This window comes from Mytilus trossulus, chromosome 14 (genome assembly GCF_036588685.1).
Source record: "Mytilus trossulus isolate FHL-02 chromosome 14, PNRI_Mtr1.1.1.hap1, whole genome shotgun sequence".
In the NCBI taxonomy this organism is placed as follows: domain Eukaryota; kingdom Metazoa; phylum Mollusca; class Bivalvia; order Mytilida; family Mytilidae; genus Mytilus; species Mytilus trossulus.
In genome coordinates this window covers 52,076,519-52,088,265 of record NC_086386.1, presented here as the reverse complement: position 1 = coordinate 52,088,265, position 11,747 = coordinate 52,076,519, and positions in this window count along the sequence as shown.

The window sequence follows — 11,747 nt, the reverse complement described above, 5'->3', positions numbered from 1 at the left end:
CTTTCAGTCAGTTTAATTGAAGTCTGGAGCTGGCATGTTAGTTAACTGCTAGTAGTCTGTTGTTATTTATGTATTATTGTCATTTTGTTTATTTTCTTTGGTTGCATCTTCTGAAATCAGACTCGGGACTTCTCTTGAACTGAATTTTAATGTGCGTATTGTTATGCGTTTATTTTTCTACATTGGTTAGAGGTATAGGGGGAGGGTTGAGATCTCACAAACATGTTTAACCCCGCCGCATTTTTGCGCCTGTCCCAAGTCAGGAGCCTCTGGCCTTTGTTAGTCTTGTATTATTTTTTTATTAGTTTATTGTGTACAATTTGGAAATTAGTATGGCGTTCATTATCACTGAACTAGTATATATTTGTTTAGGGGCCAGCTGAAGGACGCCTCCGGGTGCGGGAATTTCTCGCTACATTGAAGACCTGTTGGTGACCTTCTGCTGTTGTTTTTTTATTTGGTCGGGTTGTTGTCTCTTTGACACATTCCCCATTTTCATTCTCAATTTTATTTTAAAAAGCTTGTTTTTTTTAAAACAGAGTAGAACACATCCTTAGTAATACTCGAAGTATAAACATATTAAGCTATGAGTAAGATGAGACTGATCATTCAAATAATATTTAGACGCCTAAAATGGCCTTTGCTCGTTCTGTTAGTAAGTGCACCGTTTAGGAGTATAACACAATATCTTGTCTTGGTTTGCTACATATTGTTATACAAAAACAAATCTTTATATATTAGTAAATCATTTCAAAGGTGATAACTACCAAAACGGTAGAAATTGTCTAAATTACTGGAATTCTTTAATTAAGTTTTTTTCCCTTTATCTCCGCTTCGTCGGTATCCAATTTGCAGTGCCGGAACTACACAGTGATTACAGATTTACAACGTCTACTGAAATCACATTGAATGATAATGCCCCCATCTCACAATTTCATTCCTGTCGAAGTTTGGATGGTAACAGACTCAAAATGTTAACATTTTTTAAGATCCGAACTTACATCTATCAACTTTCAAAATTTAGCACAAAGATATTTAACGCTGCACGAGAAATGTGAATGTAAAATGACAGTCACTTTATTTTGTACTCAATTTGACATTGAATAGAATTTTCCACAAGGTAATTCGGCGATAATAACATTTGGCTATATCGACAAATATACATGCATAAATTATTTGCTCATACAATGTACATATTTTCGAATAAAAAATTCAGTATTGAGATAGTATAATATTTTTTTGTGGAAAACAATTTATATATTTAGATTTTGCATAATCATGTCATTTCAGCAATTGCAATACGGGAACTCATACTTTATGTAGTCATAACATCTTTTGGTCTTCTTGTTGTTGGCGGAATGGTGTACATACGTAGGACAAGACAATTAAGAATAGTTATAACTCAACACAAAGAAATGAATCAACGCCAAGAAGAAATACAAGCAGATAACAACAGAAGAAAAATGCAGACACAACTTATTGAAGAGGGCAGTGAAAACGTATATGACATAATAGACGAATCAGCTTTGTCAAAAACATTGGAACCGTCCAATTCAAGAATGCAAAATTCATACTTAGACGTAACGTATACTCCGAAAAGTCCAATGAACGTTGAAGATTATCTAGGCATCATTCGTATCGCAAGTGTTTCATCTCAGTCGAAAATGGCGGAAAAAACAAGTCGACGAAGGCAGCGAGGCGGCTTGGAAAAAAGCATTATCAGCTGTCAAGGAGCACTTGTAAGTGCTTACTCAGAGGGTTATCTTAGGTCAAGGTCTTTTGAATATCATACTGAAATGAACAAACCGATGGAAAAGCAAGGGACATTTTGTTCAAACAAAGACAAAATGACACGAAAAGAAAATGATGGATATATTTACGATGAGCCAGCTTATGATGGTATCGGTAGAGCGGGTAATTACGACAGTCTCATATTTTCTAAAGATACAAGCAATTTAAGGAATGACATTATGCTGGTACAAAACCCAATTGAAACAGAACAACTTGGGCTTAACATCAAGCCTCCAAAACACACAAGCTCTCTAGAGAAAAAGACTTTATAGAGTGTTACTGTCTTCTAGCCCTTAATTTTTGATATCATATAATCATATTTTGAACAATAACTAGTATGTAGTTCTCACACATTTATTTGTTTAAAGTATAGTAACTGTTGTGACTTCTCCAAGATTAATTGATAAAATGATTATCCTTTGAATAATTAAAAAAAAATCTAATATTTCTGTAGTTCTCTTATCAATGTATCCATACACCTTGCATCACCATACGGTATACTAGTACACATATGTTATCTTATATTCAATAAAGAAATATTTAATAAAACTGTAAATATATACATGTAACACCGCTAACAGAGTGAAGAAAAAGAAAAACATAAGGATATTTAACTTGCTGCTTAACTGGAAAAAAACATTGAAGTAGACTATAAACTAAAAACTTTAGACCTATCAGTTCTGATACAATTGGCTTTGATGTCTGTCTGTTTTCTTTGAATATTAATCTTTATCTCGAAGTTCAAAATTTGGCCTTCTTTTTCTCGTAAAGCTCCGGTCACAACAGATCGTAAGTTTTATTTGTCGTGGAAGATCTATAAAATAGTTGTCGTGGCACTGCTGTGCAAAATGTCTAAAAAATATTTTGTGTGGTCACATCAGCTACGGCTTGTCCACGATGGGAATACCGCAGACACAAATGTAATTGTATTGTCTTGGGTTTGTCGCAAGTCGGTCGTGCGACAGTCGGACGACAATCGTGAGTTGTTTGGGGCTTTTTTCAGGTTTTCATGTCACTGGATGAGTGTGTTACTGTTGTGTCACTGTCGTGCAACTGTTGTTCGATTGTCGTACGACTGTCCCACAACAGTCGTGGATCACTCGCGCATATGACTCTGAACTACTAGTATAGATATACAAAGAAGGCCCGATTTATCAGGTGTCACTTGCCATTTGCCTTCAATATTCTTCAGTGTCATTATACGATCGGTCCAGGTAAACGAAATTTTTCGTATTAGTTTATATTATAATTCTACTTGATGAAGCGATTTTAAACCGTTCGATTGACGACCTAACCCACCAACGTCGTTCCTATTTGTTCCTATACTGTTTACGGGCTTAACTCAACACCAACAAGAACATATTTTGCTCTTGTTGTAGTCCGGCAAGGCGCATATTCGCCAGGGCCAAGCGTAATCGTTCTAGCCGAATAACCCTCTTTTTCCCCGCCGAATTGCCTTCTTCTTAATAAATCGAAAATATGTTGCACGACGAACGTACCACTGTCGTACAACATACAAGCAATGTTGTGGGAGCATCGTACGACATTTGGTATTCGAGAGACAATCGTGCGACTGTATCAAGAGTGTCTTGCGACAGTCGTGAGATTGTCGTACGACAGTTATACGATTTTTTTTTTTTTTTATTAAAATTGTTTATGTTGGTACCCATGACAATGTGTTTAATCGCACAACAGTCGCACGGCTGTGGTAAGACGCTCTCATGACAGCCACAGGACAGTAACAGGACAAAATATCGTAGAGCAAAAAAGGTGCATGTCCAATTTTCGTCACACGACACTCGACAGCGCCACGATGCTCAAAATATCGCGCAACCGTCGTGCAAATGTCGTACGACGATCCTAGATGACCCGCGATTTGACAAAATGTCATGTCGTGCCGCTACATATGTGTGTCGTGGGTTTGTTGTGACCAGGGCTTTGGGGAAACCTACTTTATACTGAACAAGTGAGTATTTAGATATTTTGCCTTGCAGTATGGACATTGAGATTTAGTGCAAACACTTGAAGGTCATACTAAAACTATACTCAGTCTGGTTTTCGATTGGAGAAAAGTATAATCACTGAATTTTGATATGCCTATACTAACATTGACTAACCTAACATTATTTGCAGGCCCCTTTGAGAGTTAGTTTTAATTTTGACTAATGCGATGATTTAATTAAGAACGCTATCTAAACATATTTTTGCAAAACTTGATTTACATCTAGTCTGATACGTAAAAAAAGTCTTGTATATCTAAATGTAAGATTCAAATTTCCTCACGTCATGACATGTTTGCCACTGGACATTACGCAATCACATTTAAATTATGTTTTACAAATTATCTTGCAATCATACTATATAATTACAAAAAAAATGAAGCTAAAATTGAAGTTATACGGTACATTTTTTTCTGATGTTAAATGCAGTTTGATACCGTCGCTTCGATGATCTCATAGCGTTATTTTAACGAGAAACTATTTTTATCCAATTTTGAACAGATTGGGTTGATGTTTAGACGAGTTGTGAAATATCATATATATCTTGAAAAGGAATATGTATTTGCTTAATGAGGGCACAATGATATATGCTACTGTAATGTGGAACATTTTCCTATTTAAGACACCATTTCACGATGAACGTGAAATAATTTATGTCATGAACTTTGCACGAAAAATATAGACTTTATTGTGATCCTTTTGTGACTGAGTCACTGTCCTCTTGTATATATGAACACTCTGTTTTTACTTAATATTCCCTATTTAGTGTGAACACAATGTTAGATCTGTAAATTTGCTTTCGCAAATTTTTGGTTCTTCCCTCGCCGGGATTCGAACCCATGCGACTGTGATATCGTGACACCAAATCGCCTGCACTGCAGCCGTCCCGCTAGACCACACGACCACCTGGGCTCTCATTAAAAGAGCTTTCGATGAGCATGTGTTACCTTTCCACGTCAGTTTTAATCTAGCGGCGTACTACAGTACATGATATATAAGGCATGCAGATGTTATTGTTACAGATCAGCTAAATTATCTATAGTAAAGGATCCTACAAATGAATGTAAGATACAGTCACAGAAAATAATTATATTCATAAGTACGTCTGAGTCAGTGACAACCCTACAACAGATGTATCTCATCGGATCGCCATCAATGATGGTGATACTTGGCTGTGTACATAATGTATATATAGAAGTCGTCTAAACATCAACCCAACAATGTTAGATCTGTAAATTTGCTTTCGCAAATATTTGGTTCTTCCCTCGCCGGGATTCGAACCCATGCGACTGTGATATCGTGACACCAAATCGCCTCCCCTGCAGCCGTCCCGCTAGACCACACGACCACCTGGGCTCTCATTAAAAGAGTTTTCGGTGGGCATGTGTTACCTTTCCGCGTCAGTTTTAATCTAGCGGCGTACTACAGTACATGATATATAAGGCATGCAGATGTTACTTCACATATATATGACACACAGTAGTGGTGCCTTAATTATGTTGTAAAGACTTGCAAATGTACCATGCACGTGATTCCATTGCTTTAAATATACTTTGGAGTTAATAATATTTTTTTTATCTGCTTAATAGAGTACTTTGATGTAGGCAAATTGAAAACAAAAACCATTTAGCTTACGCGTTCTTAGACACGAGACATTTTCTTTACGTGATGTGAGAGGGTGGTGGTGGGGATGGGGTGCTCGGTACTCGGATACTCGTTTCCCTATTATACATCTTGAGATATGTCTCTTTACATTTCCACTAACTTTAGTTCCGTTGAAATATCCCCTTTGTAATACTCAATAAAATAAATTAACAACATAAACATATTAATCCTGAAGATACTATTTTTTCAAGTAGTACCAGCAGTGTCCTTTCTCTCTAAGGGAATGTTTGCATGTGCACAACTTGAAACAAAACATTCAAAATTAAACAGCCTTTCGTCTGAAATTGTTGACCAGATCATATTAGTAAACAAGAACAAAATCAAAGTGATCTGCGGTGAACCCTACGCAACTGATTAGAGACATTTTTTGCGGTGTTTGTACACGGATCAACACTTTTATGGATTAACAATAAACTCATCACAAGCCGTAAAAACTTACCTTTGTTTGTTAATCAAGACTTCTATTTAAACGTATGAGATGTACATTTAAATTACTTTTATATTACTCTGTATTTGAAACTTAACTGATAATTGTTTAATTTACAATTTAAAGATAAGCGAAAGTACGAGAGCGACATTCAAACCAGTAAAGTCGAAAATATACTGGCAAAGTCATGGCTTAAAGAAAAACGATCGTGCAAAATTATTTCCGAGTATCCGAGTATTAAATTTCAGATCTTTTGACATCCCTAGTATATACTAAAAGACGTTCTACAGGATCACCTGGGCAGTCTATAGGATCCCCTGTTTTCTGAACATTATATATAAACTATAGAACGTTCTATGGGATACCCTATTGTTTGTTTTTGATGTATCTACTAGAGGTCTTTCTACAGGATCCCTTGGTCGGTCTGTATGATCCCCTGCTTTCTCAACATTATATATCTACTACAAGACGTTCTACAGGATACCCTGTTGTTTGTTTTTTCAAGTATATAATATAGGACGTTCTACAGGATACCCTGGTCGGTCTCCGGCTCCCCTATTTTCTCAACATAATATATCTACTATAAGACGTTCTATAGGATCCCCTATTGTTTGTTAATAAATTATATACTAAAGGCCGTTCTACAGGATCCCTGGGCGGTCTTTAGGATCCTTTGTTGTCTGAACATTATATATTTACTAAAGAACGTTCTATAAGACCCCTATTGATTGTTTTTCATGTTTATACTATAGAGTGTTCAAATGGATCCCAGGGCGATCCACGTGATCCCTTGTTGATTTACATGATATATCTACTATAGGACGTTCTACAGGATCCGATGGGCGGTCTACAAGATCCCCTGCAAGCATGGGAATATCGTATCAATTGGGAAATATCTACCCCGTATGCAGGTGCTGCTGGTATGTTGCTAATAAGAAATGAAAAGTTCACTACTAGTATTTGAAAACTGAAATCATCTCTTTTGTCGTAAAGTTTTGTTTTCAGCCGATCCTAATTGTCAATTTATAGATGTAAGTCAAGATATGAAGCCGACTTAACTGTATCTGTAGTATCCTTAATATCTTGTTCGATGGGTTATATACGTTCCAGGATCCCCTGTTGTCTCTACATTATATATCTACTATAGGACGTTCTATAGGATCCCCTATATTGTTTGTTTATTATTTAGAAACTAATGGGCCTTATACCGGATCCCATGGGCGTCTACAGGATGCCCTGTTGATTGTTTTTATGTTTATACTATAGGGCATTCTACAGGATCCACTGGGCGGTCTACATGATCCCCGTTTGTTAAAATTATATATCTACTATAAGACGGTCTAAAGTATCCCCTGTTGTTTGTTTTTCATTTATATACTAAAGGGCGTTCTACAGGATCCCCTGTTTTTTCAACATAATATATTTACTATATGACGCTCTATAGGATCCCCGATTATTTGTTAATCATGTATATGCTAAAGGGCGTTCTACAGGATCCCTTGGGCGGTCTACAGGATACCTGTTGTCTTTACATTATACATCTACTATGAGACGTTCTATAGGATCACCTATATTGTTTGTTTATTATTTATATACTGAAGGGCGTTATACCGGATCCCATGGGCGTCAACAGGATGCCCTGTTGATTGTTTTTCTATTTATACTATAGGGCGTTCTACAGGATCCACTGGGTGATCTACAGGACCCCCGTTTGTTAAAAATATATATCTACTATAAGACGTTCTAAAGTATCCACTGTTGTTTGTTTTAAATTTATATACTAAAGGGCGTTTTACAGGATCCCTTAGATGGTCTACATGATACATGATGTCTTTACATTATATATCTACTATAAGATGTCATAAGACCCCCTCCCCTGTTGATTGTTTTTCATTTTTATGCTATAGGGCTTTCTATATGATCCCCTGGGCGGTCTGCAGGAAACTATGGGTGGTATGCAGGAATCCCTGTTTTTTCAGCATAATATATGTACTATATGACGTTCTATAGGATCACCTGTTGTCTTAACATTATATATGTACAAAATTGCGTTCTATAATATATGAAATATCTGACGTTTTGTTGATTGTTTTTGATGTTTATACTATCGGGCGTTCTACAGGATACCCTGGGCGGTCTACATAGTCCCCTTTTGTTAAAAAATAAATATGTATCTGAAATATGAAATTATATAGGTCCCCCTGTTCTTTGTTTTTCATATTTATACTAAAGGTCGTTCTACAGGATCCCCTGGGCGGTCTACAGAATCCCCTTTTGTTAAAAAATATACATCTGAGATAGGATATTCAATAGGTTCCCCTGTTCTTTGCTTATTATGTATATATTTTAGGGCGTTTATGATACCTTGGGATCCCTCAGGTCTGCAGGATCCCCTGTTTCTCAACATTATAGATATATCATATGACGTTCTATAGGATCCCCTGGTGATTGTTTTTCGTGTTTATACTATAGGGCGTTCTACAAGATCTCCTGTTGTCTGAGAATTATATATTCTTCAGGATCCCATGTTTGATTTGTATGCATCTAGGATTGGATGTTCTATAGGTTCCCCTGTTTCTTTTAAACATTTATCTACTTTACGTATATACTAGAGGGCGTTTTATAGGATTCCCTGTTGTTTCACGTGTCAATGTGACTGAGTTTTTTTTAAATAAAGCATATTGTGTTGTATTGAATTATTGTTTAATAGTCGTGTATCTGCATGCTTTATGGCGTTCTATAGGATCTCCGGGGCGGTCTATAGAATCACCTGCTGTTTGTTCATTATGTTTCTAGTATAAGACGTTCTTTAAGATCCTCTGCGCCGTCTATATGTTCCCCTGTTGGTTGTTCATCATGCATGTTCTATAGAATCCCTTGTTGTTTAATAATTGTGCATCTGCTATAGGGCTTTCTATAGGATCCCGGTTGGCCTATAAGATCCCCTATTGTTTTATAATCGTGAATCTGCTATAGGGCGTTATATTGGATCCTTGTGTCGTTCTAAAGTACCCCCTGTTGTTTGTTCATCATGTATTTTCTAGAGGGTGTTCGATTAATCCAAATGTCGATCTAAGGGAGCCCTGTTGTTTGTTCATCATTTATCAATTACATGTAGAGGGCATTCTATAGAATCCCCGGGACTGTCTTTAGGATCCCGTTGTTTGTTAATCATGTATCTACATGTACTAGAGAACGTTCTATATGATCCCCTGTTTGGTCTATAGGATCACTTCTTGTTTAATAATCTTGTAGCTGCTATACGGTGTTATATAGGATCCCTGGCGGTCTATAGGATCCCCTGGTTATTTTTTCATTATGTTTCCAGTATAATGCATTCTGAAAGATTCTCTTGACCGTTTATAAGTTCCCCTAGGCCTGTTCGTTGTGCATCATGTATTCATAACAGGGAGTTTTTTTATGATCCCCTGGGCGGTCTGTAGGATTCCCTATTGTTTAATATTTGTGTATCTGCTAGATGTATTCACTTGAAGGTGTCCTCTTTAGGATCCCCTTATCAAAAATCACAACTTTATATAATGGTTTGCATTGTGCCATAATTCCATAAAGATGAATGTGTCTATCCTTTTCCGAGAACTTGTCGGTACAATAAAATTATGGGGAAAAAGAAAAGAAAAAGAAAAAAAACCAATAACAATATGCCCCCGCGACCTTTGAAAGGGATAACATAGAACACCCTATAGCAGATGCAAGGTTATTAAACAATCAAGGATCATATAGACAGACCCGGGGGTCGTATAGAACGCACTATAGAATATGCACGATTATTAAACAAAAGGGTTCATATAGACCGCCAAGGTATAAAGAATAGGGGATCCTATAGACAGACCCTGGAATCCTATATAAAGCATTTTTGAACATGCGCGATATTTAAACAAAAGGGGATCCTATAGACCGCCCCGGGGATCGTATAGAACAACCTGTTATAGATACATGATGATCCAATATAACGCCCTATAGCAGATACACGATGATTAAATCACAAGGGATCATAAAAAACGCGTATGGTAGCATATGTATAACGCCCTCTTATAGATACATGAAAAACTACAGTGCTACTACAGACCGATCCTGGGGTTTTATGAAACACCATCTACAAGAAACATGTTGAACAAACAACAGGGATCCTATTCACTGACCTGGGTATCCTATAGAACAATCTGTTATATATACATGATGCACAACCAACAGGGGATCCGTTAGACCGCCCTATAGCAGATACACAATTATTAAACCACAAGGGATCATAAAGAACGCCTATGGGAGCATGTATATAACGCCCCATAATAGTTACATGATGAACAAACAACAGAGGATCCTATGGACCGACCCGGGGATCCCAAAGAATAACCTATAGCAGATGCTCGATTTTTAAAACATTACGTGGTCCTATCCGTTATAGATTCATGATTAACAACCAACAGGGGGTCATATAGAACGCCCTATAGCAGATACACGATTATAACACAACAGGTGATCCTATAGACCAAACAGGGGATCACAAAGAACGCTCTCTAGTAGATAAATCTAGTGAATACATGAGAACCAAGCAATGGGACCATATAGACCGCTCCGGAGATCCTATAGAACGCCCTATACAGGTACACAACTATTTAACCACAGGGGATCATATCAACCGCCCATGGGAGCATATATATATAGCGCCCTCTAATATATACATGAAAAACAAACAACAGTCTAACATATAGAATATCCGATAGTAGATATATAATATTCAAACTACAGGGGATCCTGTAAAGCGTCCTTTAGTAGATATATAGTGGTCAGACAACAGGGGTTCCTGTAGACCGCCCAGGGGATCCTGTAGAACGCCCCTTAGTATATATACACGATAAACAAACAATAGGGGATCATACAGAACGTTCTATAGTAGATATACAATGTTCAGACTACAGTGGATCCTGTAGAACGCCCTTTAGTATATACATAATACACAAACAATATATAGGTTCCTATAAAACGTTCTATAGTAGATATACAATGTTCAGACTACAGTGGATCCTGTAGAACGCCCTTTAGTATATACATAATACACAAACAATATATAGGTTCCTATAAAACGTTCTATAGTAGATATACAATGTTCAGAGTACAGTGGATCCTGTAGAACGCCCTTTAGTACATACATAATACACAAACAATATATAGGTTCCTATAAAACGTTCTATAGTAGATATATAATGTTCAGACAAAAGAGGATACTGTAGAACGCCCTTTAAAAACACCAACAGGGGACCCTATAGAACGTCCTATTTTAGATATATAAAGTTGAGAAAACAGGAGATCCTGCAGACCGCCCAAGGGATCATAAAAGCCTCATAGGATACATAAAAAACAAACTACAGGGGGAACTATAGAATTTCCTTTCTCAGATGCATAATTTTTAACAAAAGAGGATCATATACACCGCCCTTATGATCCTGTAGAACGACCTATAGTATAAACATGAAAAACTATCAATAGGGGGTCTTATAGAACGTCCTTTAGTATATATATAATGTTCAGACAACAGGGGATCGTGTAGAGCGCCCAGTGAATGAACAACAAACAACAGGGGGTCCCATAGAACGCTCTTTGGTAGATAAATCTAGTGAATACATGATAACCAAACAATGGGATCCTATAGAAGGACCTATAGTATAAACATGAGCAACTATCAATGGGGGTCTTATAGAACGATAGAACGTCCTTTAGTATATATATAATGTTCAGACAACAGGGGATCGTGTAGAGCGCCCAGTGAATGAACAACAAACAACAGGGCGTCCCATAGAACGCTCTTTAGTAGATAAATCTAGTGAATACATGATAACCAAACAATA